We start from the raw sequence: 15,746 nt of genomic DNA on the forward strand, positions 1-15,746 counted from the left end.
CAGGAATTGATAAATAAAAGTAGTCGTAAAATAAGGTTATAAAAATATACAATTTGAATTTCAAATTTCAATTCAAAGATTAGTTCAAATTGGAAAGTAAAAGACAATGCATTATATATATATATATATATATATAGATATATATATAGATATATATATATATATATATATATATATATATATATATATATATATATATATATATATATATATATACACATACACATTATTTATTTTTATGGTATTTATATAATAAATATATATATATATATATATATATATATATATATATATATATATATATATATATATATATATATATATATATATATATATATATATATATATATATATATATATATATATAGTTATATTACATGTTTATATATATACACATACACATTAACTTTGTGATTTTATGGCTTTTAATGACTCCGTCGTTTTCTTCTGAACCTCTTCAACGTCTGCAAAACGGTTTCCTTTGAGGGCTTTCTTCATTCATTTATATCTTGCCCCTAAACTATTTTGCAGACGTTGAAGAGGTTCATATATATAAGAGTTCCAGAATTGCTTTCAACAGTGGAAAACATCTGGATATTGCTTCAAATGGAGAATACTTTGAAGGTGATAAGACTGTAAACATGTAACAATAACTATATATATATATATATATATTTATATATATATTTGATTGAACGGTTTCCATCATCGTTGTCATTAACCGTTATTCGACATTTGCAAACTATATACGATAATGCAAATACAGTATGTTTTTCTTAGAAGGATTAATATAGATCTGGTTAAAAGTCCTGCTCGCGGAGAATCCTACGGATTATCATTAACCTAATGACAAAGTATAGCGAGCAAATGACGAGTCTGAAATCAATGCCAGATACCACCGAGTCATTGGAAGGAAGTTTCAGCCAAGCTGTCATGAACTTTACGGTTTCCAAGTGCCAGATCATGCACCTTTCAAAGTTCGGAGTAATGACCGCGATGGAGAAAGGCGAGAGGCCTTCAAGCGTTTTCCTAATACTTCCATATAGGTGGTTTAAGGTGCTGTCTAAGAGCCTGAGAGCACCAGAAAAAATATGCTACTTGGCATTATCTGCTAATCTGGAGAAATTGTACGTATTATGTACATATCTCAACATCTTTTAACTGTAAGGGACATATTGGTTCTGATGGAACCTATACAATATCAGAAATCTTTAAAACATTAAACAATAAATATAGGTATGGCTCGAAGGATATTCAGAACACCGTTAAATAAAGGAATGGCACGAAATTTGATATTTTTTAAGTATCATATATATACATGGAAATCTGGTGATAACCAAAAGAAAAAAAATTCTGACATGCAGAGCATAATAAAGTAAGTATTAGGTAAAAGCAAGGACTCTATAAGAGAATCGGGAGATAGCTACTGGCTATAAATCCAGATTTCTCAAATAGTGTATATTCAGAGATCTTAAAAGAACCCTAATATAAGGATTATACACATACATAGAGATCTAAATAGCATAAAAAAATAAGTGCTTGGTATAATTCGAGAGATCATCAGAGCACAAAGAAATAAGTTTCGGGTATAAATCAAGTCTCCACTCGAGAGAGAACGCTGTAAGAACGGTGATTAGAGATTAGGGCAGTCGACCTTACCGAGGAGAGGGTGAATAATAGAATGCTTCCGAGATGAAGGACAGCTGTCAGCGTTCTGACAAGGATACAAGGGACGGCAAAACAAAAGGGATGGGTCCTTAAGTAACTTCATAAATTGATGGGGGATTCCATTGGCTCCTACATTTTATTTATATTTAGGATTTTGTGCTTGCGTGCGTGTATATATACATACATACACACACACACACATATATATATATATGTGTGTGTGTGTGTGTGTATAGTTATATAATTCGCTCCTTTGCCAGAAGAGTGACATAACTAAAAAATTGCTATTTTTCAGGAGAAGCATTTTAAAGCTTAAAACTCTCTATAGTGTAATAGTGACATGTCATGCCCTCTAGCGGTTCGTATTACAAATACAAATAAGACGTTTTTACCACAATATTAAACAAAGAGCGGGCTATCTGCAAGTATCAATAACTCAAAAAACACATTTTTTCAGTTGTGTCACTCTTCTGGCAATTGATCGATATATATAAATATATAAATATATATATATATATATATATATATATATATATATATATATATATATATATATATATATATATATATATAAGCACGTTAAAAGAAGAAGAAGAAGAAGATATATATACACAAAGATAATGGCGAGCAGACACGTTTTGATCACGTCAACATGGAGTGGACGAGTTTATTCCAACTGTAATGAAATCGTATCTGAATTCGTAAGAGCTGAAATAAAATTTCAGTCTCATTCAGTTGTGCAATGGGTCAGTACTAGCCTCAAGTTTCGCGGACGTATATATATGCATTCGAATTTCAACTAGAAAAGGCGGGATGCTTCAGTTATTTTTGTTGTCCTATTTCAAGGCTTTCAGTGAAAATGTCTTCCAAACACATCAGAAAATTGAGGAGCTAGGTCGTCATTGTGGCCAAATCCTGCCACCTCTCTCTCTCTCTCTCTCTCTCTCTCTCTCTCTCTCTCTCTCTCTCTCTCCTATATACATATACACACATATAGCTATATATATATATATATATATATATATATATATATATATATATATATATATATATATGTTATATAAAAACAAACTAATACACACACACACACACACACACACACGCACACGCCAACTTTGATAACGTGACATGACAGCCTGCGGCTTCCTGTATAAACCCAGACATCACTCTCCGTCCATACATTCGAGACAAATTGCATGCACAAAGAGTTCACGGAACATTAACGAAAGTATGTCTTTTCGTGAATGTCTCCACGTGCATTCCTCGTTCGTGACTCTTATTTAAAGCTCTCGAGAAAACACTAAAGGGACGGAGCGAGGAAATGCCAGGAGGATTCGGCTTTTGACATTTCAAATCGAATTTGCCACCCGTTACTTTCTCCACTCATAAACGACGCTCAGCCTGGCACAGCAACCCACAACCATGTTCCTCTATTCTTTCTCCCAAGATTCAGTGTATTTATTATTACTGATTCCCGAGCTCCCCTTCCCCGGATCTAGACGTTCTTTTTATATCACCAGCTGTCAAGCAGTATTATATAGTCAAACCTTGAAAATTAAATTTAAAAAATGGGAGGACAAGATTGGGAAGGAGAATACACACATGCATACATATACATATATGTACACACACACACACACACACACATATATATATATATATATATATATATATATATATATATATAATTTAAATATGTATATATTTAAATATGTATATATATATATATATATATATATATATATATATATATATATATATATATATATATATATATATATATATATATATATATATATATATACAGACAGACAGACAGACAGACAAACAGACACACACACACACACACATATATTATATATATATATATATATATATATATATATATATATATATATATATATATATATACAGACATATATATATATATATATATATATATATATATATATACCATATATACATCTCTTAAATTTAATTTCGCCTCTTTTCTCGGTCCATGATGGCAAACAATTTTTATGATTCAAAATAATTTTCCTTTCAAGTACAAGAACATCATACAGACGCGATATCTTCCTAACCCAGTTGTGGGCAAGTCTCTTTTTTGACGTCAGCATACGAAAGCGCGAAGCCTGCCAAGCGAATTGTGGCACTGTGAACAAACATCTTTCAACTATTTATGAAATGAGAAAGAAGGCGTCTCAAATAAGCATATTTACTGTCGATTTTTATTCCCTCGCCGTTTAAATCTTCAAAAGCACCTCAATGTTGGCGAGAAAACGAAGTCAGTATAGTGAGTTGAACGTAGACAATTTTGGTAATGGTTGTCACTACAGATGGCAAAAAATCAGTTGATATTGGTGAGAAAAAGTAGCCAATATGGATGAAAAACTTTGGTAATGTTTGTGAAAAATCAGTCAATAATTAGAGCGAGAACTAATCAATGATAAGGGTGAAAATCAGCCAACACTTGCAGCCAAGAATAGCTAATATGCTTCTATGTTGTAAAACAGAAATCTCCCATATCCGCTAAGGCAGTGTCAGCAAAGCACGAGCACGCACGAATTTCAGTTTTCCTCCTAACACAATCTACTTGGGGTAAAGCCGTGTATCAAGATGATGATAACCAAATGCTATAAAACTCCATTGTTTGTCACCATTTTCCCACGAAACTGTAACAACAAAATAATAATAAAAAGAAAGATTTCGTCTATCCTCCGACCCTGTATACTAAGCTTACAGCGTGAAGATGATATTACAGCTGTGCATATTCATATGTCTAGACGAGACGCCTCCTTCTGCCCGCATATATATCTTGCTCATTTCAGTTTGCTTGAAGGGACACCCAAGCATCCTCTCCCTTGCCTAATTATTTTCTCGGCTTTTATATTTCCCTGTGTGTTCCCTTGACCCACTCATTTTGGGGTTGCCAGATTCTAAGTTAGTGTCACAACAGAATTATGAGATTTGTTGCTAATTTAAATTTCTTTTTTTTTTTTTAGTTATAGGTTTCATTTATTTTTTTCATTTTCCTCTCAACGGTTCTTCTTGTGCCAATTTACATATCGGTATTCTATTCTGTGGCTGTTGCTAAGAGAGTCTAATGCCTTCTCGCTTACACTTAATCCATAAAAGTAATTTGTTCAAATCTCTTAATTCTATTTAAAACAAAATTACTTATTCTAAGGAAAACTTCAGGGAATTAATTTACAGCTTTTTTCTAGAAGATAGAAACTTGAAAATTTTATATATATTTATATATGTGTATATAATATATATATATATATATATATATATATATATATATATATATATACAAACTTTAAAATTATACATTTTAAAAATTATACTTTATAAGTATTTTCTCTTTTAGAATGTTGGCGTAAGATCGGTATAGCTTCAGGCTTACTAATAGCCCTTAGGGGATGAAGTTGCTATTATGCCTTTCATCTTCCCAATTCAGCTCCCTCCGTCAGCCATTCACGCCTAGATCAGCACGCCAGCACCGAGCCACGTTATGAATCCATACAATATATATATATATATATATTTATATATATATTTATATATATATATATATATATATATATATATATATATATATATATATATATATATATATATATACATACACATATATATACTGTGAATATATATATACACACATATATACTATATATATATATATATATATATATATATATATATATATATATATATATATATATATATATATATATATATTCACATATATTTATACTGTATATGCAGTATATATACATATATGTATATTTACATGTATATATAAATATAGATTCATACATACATACATACATACATATATACTTATATAACAGTGTGAGAATAGACTACTATACATCAACTATAAAAATCTAGAGATGCATACTCTGCATTGAAATTTAATTCACATGCCTTTTACCATCAGCCTTCGCACGAGATATCTATAGCATTTTTCTATAATCTAAATGTGTTTGTCGGTGTTTATTTCATCCCAAAAGATGGCCCTGTATCTGTAGATTTTTACGAAGGCCGATGGTAAAGTTAAGTTGAGTATACCTTAGTTTAACCATACCACTGAGCAGATTACCAGCTCTCCTAGGGCTGGCCCGAAGGATTAGACTTATTTTACGTGGCTAAGAACCAGTTGGTTACCTAGCAACGGGACCTACAGCTTATTGTGGAATCCGAACCACATTATACCGAGAAATGAATTTCTATCACCAAGTAATTCCTCCTAATTCTTCATTGGCCGGCCAGAATCGAACATGCGCCTAGGAAAAGAAGGCGAAATACGATATCAGACTCCAGCCAATGAGGAACTAGGGCCGATGGTAAACTGCATGTGAATTATTCTTACTGTAAAAACTGATAGGATGGGTTACTTAATACCCTTATCTAGCTAGACCATTGATTAATGACGAATTACTTAATCACTTCCAAAGTGAAAAAAATTCTCTGACTTCTTTTATGTTTTCTGAGGCACTGAACCACCTCTCTCTCTCTCTCTCTCTCTCTCTCTCTCTCCAAGATTCGGGTTTGTAATAATTTGAGAATTCGATTAATGCTGTTTTCTTATAGTAACTGAGTTAGATTAGGCCAGTCATGTCTGTCTCGGTCTCTTGAAAAAGGAGGGAAAAACAATTAATTTGCCAAGATTAATTAGGAAGCATATATTACATCGTTTGACGCTAAGGCATTCTCCAAATACTTTACTCAAAAAACTGCAGCCAGCGCTAATAACATGTCTAAGCAATGGTTTTCGTATTTTATGCCGAGTTCCAGATTGTACGTATAAGTGCTTTAGTGCTTTAATAATAATAATAATAATAATAATAATAATAATAATAATAATAATAATAATAATGAAAGAAGGCGACTCTGTAACGAGGCTATAATATCGAGAATTAAAAGCCACAATGGTGTTAAAAATATTTACGTACAGAGTTAAAGACGATATTTTTAACTCTACATAAATATATTTAACACCATTGTGGCTTTTAATTCTCAGCAACAACAACAACAACAACAACAACAACAACAACAACAACAACAACAATAATAACAATAATAATAATAATTACGATTCATAAGTAAAATATCCATGAAAGCTAAATAATTAACTCTTCTATACAGAAGTTCTATGGATTTTTCAGTCCGTTTTGTTTGAAAGTTTCATAAATAAGCTTTTATTGACGCATAATTAAGGGGGTGTCACATTCGCCGGCAATAGCAAAATAAACGAATGACACGTAAGTTTAATAATATTACCTAACACTCTTGCACAAGAACATTATATATATAATATACTATATATACTGTATATATATATATATATATATATATATATATATATATATACATATATATATAGTCTATATATCACACATTACCACAGGTGAAAAATAAGAGACAGGGTGTAGTTCTTGACCGGTTTCGACTTTAATTCAAGCCATTGTGGTAATGTGGTAAATGAATTATGCACAAAAGTGATTATAATCAAATATATATTATATATATATATATATATGTATATATATATATATATATATATATATATATATATATATATATATATATATATATATATATATATATACACACAAACTAATACACACAGAGAGTGAGAGTAGAGAGAGAGAGAGAGAGAGAGAGGAAATGAAAGAAGAGTAAAGGTAAACTGATAAATATCTGACGAAAGGTTTCAACCACAGGGGTGTTTCAGTTGTTCAAAATTACGATACGAAGGAAAACATTTACATATTTACTCTCCTTTTCTTCCTCTTCTCTCTCAACAGCAAACTACGACCCACAACAGTCAGCTAACATCGAGATGCATAATTCACGTTATTGGTCAACAGAGGCTTATTGCACTTTGAGGAATCGTGCGTATATTGTTTCTTCCTCTTTCCTAGATCGAGGACTGGTCCACTTAGCTTTCAGCAGGGCGCTACCTCTTGCATTACGAAAGAGAGAGAGAGAGAGAGAGAGAGAGAGAGAGAGAGAGAGAGAGAGAGAGAGAGAGAGAGAGCAACGCACTTCCATTATTCATACTCTATATGTACTGTAACACCAAATACGAGTAGTATGGGTTCCATTATGGAATGGGAGAGGCTAGGAGGGGGAGGTGGAAGAGGGTTATGGGCGGGGTATATATAAAACCCGAGAAGGCAAAACCGCGCGAGGGACGTCGGCGGTGCCGAGCCTCACCGCGCGACGCCCTCGGACAAAAGAGAATCGCATTGCGCCCATTGTCTCCGGACAAAAGGGCCTTGCTGGTGCTGGTGGCCTTTTGCTTGTCCTCCTCCCAAAAAAACCTTCTTCAGTAAACAAAATAAATCTTTAATTCCAACAGAGCAAGTTTGCTTTGATTTTGCTTATTAGGGCCAAGGACTGGGCCGACACTGGCTGAGTTACTGAATAGCTCCATCGAGCTTTACTGATCAGGGAGTGAGCGCAACTTGGGAGACTGAGTAAGATCGAATGGTTCTTATTGTCCCTCTTTTAAATCAACGACCATCACTAAGGCATTTGGTAATAGTATATAACAGTGTATATATATATATTATATATGTAACACACACATATATATATACACACACACATACACACACACACATATATATAAATATTTATATATATATATATATATATATATATATATATAGATATATATATATATATATATATATATATATATATATATTTTCATAATTTCAATTTTATACATTGAACGCAAGGAAAATAAGTCACTAACAACAGAGAAAGATCAAACAAAAGCATGAAGACAGAGACACGTGACCGAGATACACCAACACAGCCCTATGGTCTTTCCTTGCCCCCCCTCAATCCTCTTTCTCCCCCTCCCAAATCCCCCTTGCACCACTCACGCAGTCCTCCTGGACACACACCCTCATCTAGCCTATGTACCTTTACCCCTACTTCTTGCCCTCACCCTCTTTCCCCTCTACCTGTATTCCGCACTAATCCTTTCCTCTTCCTCTTCCCCATTATTCCCTTTTATTCCCCTCTCCTGATACTTTTATTCCCCACATGTCATCCCTCTTATTCATCTACGTTATTCCCTTCCATTCGCATCTTCTAATACCCCTTGTCCTATCTCATATTCCTTTCCGTTACTCTCCTCTCCTAATACCTGTATTCCCCGTATGTCCTCCCTCTTCTTCCTCCCCGTTATTCCCCTTCATCTATTCCCCTCTCCTAATACCTTCATTCCTCACATGTCCTCCCTCTTCCTCCTCCCCGTTATTCCACTTTATTTATTCCCCTCTCCCATTACCTATATTCCTCACATGTCCTCCCTCTTATTCCTCCCGGTTATTCCCCTTTGGTAACACCCATTCCCCTCTTGTCATCCCTCTTGTTCCTCGCAGTCATTCTCCTTTACCTATTCCCCTCTCCCATTACCTTTATTCCCCACTTATCATCCATCTTCCTCCTCCCCGTTATTCCCCTTTATCTATTCCCCTCTCCCATTACCTTGTCCTCCCTCTTATTCTCCCAAGGTATTCCCCTCTCCTAGTGCCCTCATTCCCCACCATTTCCTCCCTCTTCCTCCTCCCCGTTACTCCCATTTATCTATTCCCTCTCCTTTACCTATATTTACCTCCCTCTTATTCCTCCTCGTTATTCCCCTCTATCTATCCACCCTCTCTTAATACCTTTATTCCGCACTGCTCTCCCCTCTTCCTCCACCACACCCACCATTGTTCCTCTTACGGTCTCCCCTTCCACCACAGGTAACCTCAGGTGTAAGTCAGGTGTAACTCAGGGGTGTAACCCAGGGGTGTAGCTCAGGTGTAGCGGGGCAAACATTACCCGCTTTCTTTCTGGGTTCACGTCAAAGTTTCATCGTAATTAGCACCACAGTACCGATTCCGTTTCTCGGTAAGCGGTACTTTAGTCGTTATTCGCGCTCTAATTATGTACCGTCAGGCGATATCTAACAACTGGGCAAAAGTACTGACAATTATTCATATGCGTAGATTATTGTTCTTTGCTTCTGCGTAAGTCATAGTCTGGAGAGAAAAAATTTCCTGAAGTAAAATTTTAATTACAGGATTTACTTGACGTAGAAAAATAGCAGTATTACCAATAATACTTTCCGTGATGAAATTACTGCTACTAGTTCTAACTTTAATTCTGAAATTAATACCATTATTTTGACTATTACTATTCTTACTCTAAATTTACTAAAGTTAATATTTCTACTCTAAATTTACTACTATTACTATTTTCATTCTAATTTTACTACTATTACCATTTTATGTAACTTTACTACTAATGTCTTAGGTAGCCTACGCAGTTACCATTATAAATATCTCATATCACACAATTACCAATACTAATATTTCATGCGATAAATATTACCATTCCCATTATTGTTTAACGCGGTAATTTTTAACTAATCCTGTTAACATTTTATTCAATAAAATAACTTCTACAGTTATTATGTAACAAAGTACTGATGCAACTAATCTATGAAATAAACTATTAGCAATGCTGATTTGCCACATTCTAAACCTTTAAAATTTTATGAGAGAGAGAGAGAGAGAGAGAGAGAGAGAGAGAGAGAGAGAGAGAGAGAGAGAGATTAAATCTGTTGCTACAGTTAATAATTACAAGAGCCAACTTAAGGGAATAAATTTGGCATTACTGAAAAACTCTGACATTTGCACAATTCCATGCCTTTATTCATATACACACAGACACACACACACACACATAAAAACAAACGTACGCAACCACACAGACATTAAATCAAGCCTAAGAAGTGAAGTACATGCCATCACTGGATTCACTGCGTAAGACAGCAGGGTCCATATATTTATGGAGGCATTGCATAGAAACTGAAGTTCTAAATCAGAGAACGTAAAAGGACGCTTTTATTCCTGCTAAGAATGAATTGGATAGACAGTGAAATCTCTCTTCTCTCTCCATATATATACATATTATATATATATATATATATATATATATATATATATATATATATATATATATATATTATATATATATATATATATATATATATATATATACATATATTTCATAACGTTAATTACAATACAACTACTACCAACTTCTTATCAACTTCCAACACAAACTTCTCAACAAACTGAAATTTCATAAGGCTATCTGTGAGGGTACATCCTAAACTGTGCTTGCTGAGGCACACTGTAGGCGTTAGAAAGTTTACTTTGCAGCGACCCTTCTGCCATCGTCTGAATAGGTCTCTTCCTGTGACTTTTCATCCTTTCCCTTTGCTGACCAACTCCTTCAACTTTACCTTCCTCTCATTTAAAAAAATTATCGGAATGGAAGGAATGGAATATAAAACTGAGGACAAAGGCCAAGCGCTGGGACCTATGAGGTCATTCAGTGCTGAAACGGAAATTGAGAGTAGAAAGGTTTGAAAGGTGTAACAGGAGGAAAACCTCTAAGTCTCACTAGAAAACAATTGTTAGGAGAGGGGTGGAAAGTAAGACGGAAGAAAGAGAATATGAACGGATCTTCAGTAAAAGGAATGACAGGGGTCGCAGTTAAGGGCCGAAGGGACACTGCAAAGAACGTTAAGTAATGCATACAGTGAAACGCGTGAGGTTCACTGACGGCATTAATAACAATTTCACCCGCCCCGGGTAAAAAAAAAAACTGCCTTTACCCTTCTCCAGTCTTCATCTCTCATTTCAAAAATTATCCTTCGTGTCGGTCCTGTGAGAGTCCGGAAATCACTCGGGGCGCGCGGGCGGGCCAGGTGGGGGTGGGGTGTTGAAAGTTCGAACAACAACAATAACAACAATCACGAGAACGCTTTCCAAGGCTATCAACTCACCGCATAAGACAACGGAACTCAACAGAGCACGAGAAATCCAAAGCAAAACGAGCGAACAAACAAAAGTTAACGAGATTCAAAAGACCGAAAATCACCTCGTTTCATGCCTGGGCCAAACAGCACAAAGAAATCACGAGGAGTTCGGCTGTCCATTTCATGGAGCATGACCCACAAAATCTACTCCTTGCGTGTCAACCTAACTGAGAGAGAGAGACAGAGACTGTAATAAGCGAGAAAATACTGATTACAAGGGAAAACAAAATTCAGGATGAGAAACCGACGCACAAATTACAGGAACGGAAGTCTGTGGACAAAGTACATTAAACGTGTAATAAAGCGGACATGCAATCGATCTTGCGCAATTAGCTGCACACACACACATATACACACAATATATACGTATATAAAAAAATTAAACATATACAGTAGATGAACATACGCAAAGATGGTGTATATATACCGTATATAATATATATTATATATTGTATATATATATATATTAGAGAGAGTATATAGTATGTATATATATATATATATATATATATATATATATATATATATATATATATATATATAATGCATATACATGCATATACTGTATATAAACATATATCAAATACGCATCTAGGCAAATACGCTATTTAACGCGACTTTGTAACAATACAATAACGAAGGAAAAAACTAGGACCGGAATCCTGCAGTCACGCTCTGTCTAACAGCGCCATGAAAAGCCTTAACTGCCATCGTAAAAATTCCATTATTTGTAAAAGCGTGTGATTCAAAGAAGGGAAGAAAAAAGGAGAATAGTGTTACACCACGAGCGAATTCCTACTCGACCCCTCCGCCATTTTGCTACCTTTGGGAGGAGGGTGAGGGGAAGGGGAGGAGTGAAAGAGTGAGTGGGGCGAGGGGAGGAAAGTGATTGGGGAGAGGGGAGGAGAGTAAGGGTAAGGGGAGGAGAGAAGGGAGCGGGTGGAGCGAGGGGAGGAGAGTGAGGGGAAGGAGAGGATAGAAGGGAGTGGGTGAAGTAAGGGGAGGAGAGTGATAGGAAGGGGAGGAGTGAAAGGAGTGGGTGGATGAGGGGAAGGAGAGGATAGAAGGGAGGGTGTTGGAGGTGGGAGAGAGTGATAGGAAGGGGAGGAGTGAAAGGAGTGGGTGGGCGAGGGAAAAGGAGGAGAGAAGGGAATGGGTGGGGTGAGGAGAGGAGGGGAGGTAGAGGGGAGGAGTAAAGGTGGGTGGGCGAGGAAAGGGGAGGAGAGAAGGGAATGGGTGGGGTGAGGAGAGGAGAGTGAGGGGGAGGGGAGGAGTGAAAGGAATGGGTGGGTGAGGGGAGGAGAGTGAGGGGAAGGGGAGGAGTGAAAAGAATGGGTGGGGAGAGGGGGGAGGAGAAAGAGGGGAAGGAGGAGAGTGAGGGGGAAGGGGAGGAGTGAGGGGAGGGGGTGGGGTGAGGGGAAGAGGAAAAAAGAAAGTTGGGGGAGTGAGGGAGAATGAAAGTGATGAGGAGAGTTATGGACGAGGTATGAGAGAGAGGGGGATGGCGGGAGAGAAGGGGAAATGGTTGGGAGAGGGGAGGAAACTGGGGGGGGGATGGAAAAGGGGATACAGTGAGAAGGATAGAAAGGAAAATGGGAGAAGATAAGGAAGAGTTGGGGGGAACTGAGGGGAATAAGATAAGAGATTGAGGAAAGGCTAAAGAGGAAATGAGGGGAGGAGGGCCAGGGAAGGGGAAATGGGAAGAAAAGGTAGAGGAGGGGGTGAAGCGGAGAAGAACAGAAACAGAGAGGAGAAAAGAAGGACGAAAAAGGAACAGGTAAAAGGGAACACGCTTAGAGGAACGGAGGGAGAGTGGGGGAGGGAAAAGGGAAGAGGAGACAGTTAAGGGAAGGTGAAAGAAGGGGGAGAAGGGTCTCTACAGGGTTAAGAGAGAAGAGGGGAATGAACAGAGAGTATGGAAGGAAAGGGGAAGAGAAGGAGAAGGGGGGACGGAAAGACGGTGTGAGGGGGTGAGGGTGTCCTAATGACGCCGGGCCCGTGGCATGCGAACTCATAATCCGTTTTCGGGTTAACTTACGAGGTCCTTCGTACAACATAATAACTCTGTCGCTACGGCAGTCGGCAGAAGAAAGTCAGGAAGAAATAAAAATATCAGAGAGAGAGAGAGAGAGAGAGAGAGAGAGAGAGAGAGAGAGAGAGAGAGAGAGAGAGAGAGATTGTGGTGCTGCTATGAGAGAGAAACTATGCTTTGGTCTCTTTGCCGAAATGTTTGGCAAGTGTACTGGAAAGATTTTACTTTCAAAGTTATCTTATTTACTGCTATAAATAGTAGTAGTAGTAATAGCAGTAATAGCTGTAGTAGTATTAGTAATTGGGTAGTAATAGTATTCCCGAAATGCGTCTTTTCTTGTAAAACTATAAAACCGAGAAAAAAAAGATTAAAAAATATGAAGTGGATAAAAGCAGACTTCAGTATTTCACAAGAAAACATAAAAGTGCAAAACTGCAATATTTCCTTCACAATGAAAAAATCAGTAATTGTTTTTTAATATAAACTTTATTTTTCTTGCGCCCAACAATAAACTTCCGTGTATCGAAGACTCATTACAGAAAATCCAATACTTTTCAGATTCATTCTATAAAATTAGAGAGAGAGAGAGAGAGAGAGAGAGAGAGAGAGAGAGAGAGAGAGAGAGAGAGAGCTGGAAATCGATTTACAGTGAATTTTTCCTACTACGTCTATTAAAGCGAAGGCTATTTTTTTTTCTTACAGTCAAGTGTTACCATTATTAGTAATCTTAATTATCCTATTGTTACCTTTACCTTATTCACGCAGACTACAACCCCTACGCCACTTCAGTGCACCAATCCTACCCTTTTAGTTACGTGTTAATTACAAACAATGCCAAAAGAATATAAAAAAAACAAATACTCATTTCTTTTTAACGAATAAACTAAAAATTCTCTAAGTCTGGGACTTTTTTTCAGAACCACTTCCTCTGACAGAAATTAGTTGACAATAAGTGTGATTATCGAAATAGATTCTTCAGTGAGGGTTTGCAAACAAGAGAACTTTTTAAATCAATCGCTCCAATGGCAGAGACTGAACAAGAAGAAGAATAAAAAAGGAATTGGTTTATCAAAACGTCGGCTTTCCATTCAGGCATTTGTGAATGTGTGACCAGAAAGAGGGCCGAGCTTTGTCTATCACCATTCTGAGAAGCATATCCGATTTTCTCATTTCATAACTGACTAGACTTTAGACCAGGTACAGCAGTTACTATCTCAAATGAGTAAAATATGCACCGAGGTTTCTTCGGTGCAAACGAGTTTCCTGTACAGCGTATAATGCTGTATGAAACTCTCAGCCACGGCCCATGAAACTTTCAGCCACGGCCAGGTGGTGGTCTGTGTTGTTGGCACCTACAGCGGTGCCAGGCGCACGATCAATGGCTAACTTCAACCTTAAATGAAAATAAAAACTATTGAGGCGAGAGGGCTGCAATTTCGTATGTTTGATGATTGGAGGCTGGATGATCAACATACCAATTTGCAGTCCTCTAGCCTCAGTAGTTTTTAAGATCTGATGGCGGACAGCAAAAGTGCGGACGGACAGAAACATAGCCACTCAACGGTTTTCCTTTACAGAAAACTAAAAATGACCTATAATCTTTGTAACTCCTAACAGTCATAAATAAATCACTTTCCACAAACAAACAAGTTTACCGAGCGGTCATAACCAAATCAGCGACCACAAGCCAAAGTTTAAAGCAGGCGACAACAGGAAAAAACAACCCATTAAGGGTCTAACGAAGGAAATAAAATGTTAAGACGCCGACGAGTTTCCTCTATTAAGTTACCGGCATGCCAGGTTCCCTAGCGTCCACGTTTGATCAAGCTTGGGAACATGCACAGCTGAACAATGATCGTTGCCTGTACCTTTGGTCATTCCTTGCGGTTGTAATCAAATCAATGAGCATCAACAAAAAGTTCTTATTCCAAGCATAAACAAATCAGTGACCAGGAAAGTTCTTATTCCAAACAATCATAAACAAATCAATGACCACAGAAAGTTATTTATTTCAAAAAATCGCAAAAAAATCAGTGACTCAAAAAGTTCTTATTCCAAACAATTATAAACAAAGCAATGATCACAAAAAGTTATTTATTCCAAAAATCACAAAAAATCAGTGACCACAAAAAGTTCTTA

At 36.4% G+C, this 15,746-nt stretch overlaps 1 protein-coding gene across 10 annotated transcripts in view; it reads right to left on the bottom strand.

The window, feature by feature from the left end:
- LOC136833353 (protein FAM135A) overlaps positions 1-15,746 on the bottom strand; it is a 302,262-nt gene that overhangs the window by 69,831 nt on the left and 216,685 nt on the right. The window lies entirely within an intron of this gene.

Source organism: Macrobrachium rosenbergii, chromosome 51 (genome assembly GCF_040412425.1).
Source record: "Macrobrachium rosenbergii isolate ZJJX-2024 chromosome 51, ASM4041242v1, whole genome shotgun sequence".
In the NCBI taxonomy this organism is placed as follows: Eukaryota; Metazoa; Arthropoda; class Malacostraca; order Decapoda; family Palaemonidae; genus Macrobrachium; species Macrobrachium rosenbergii.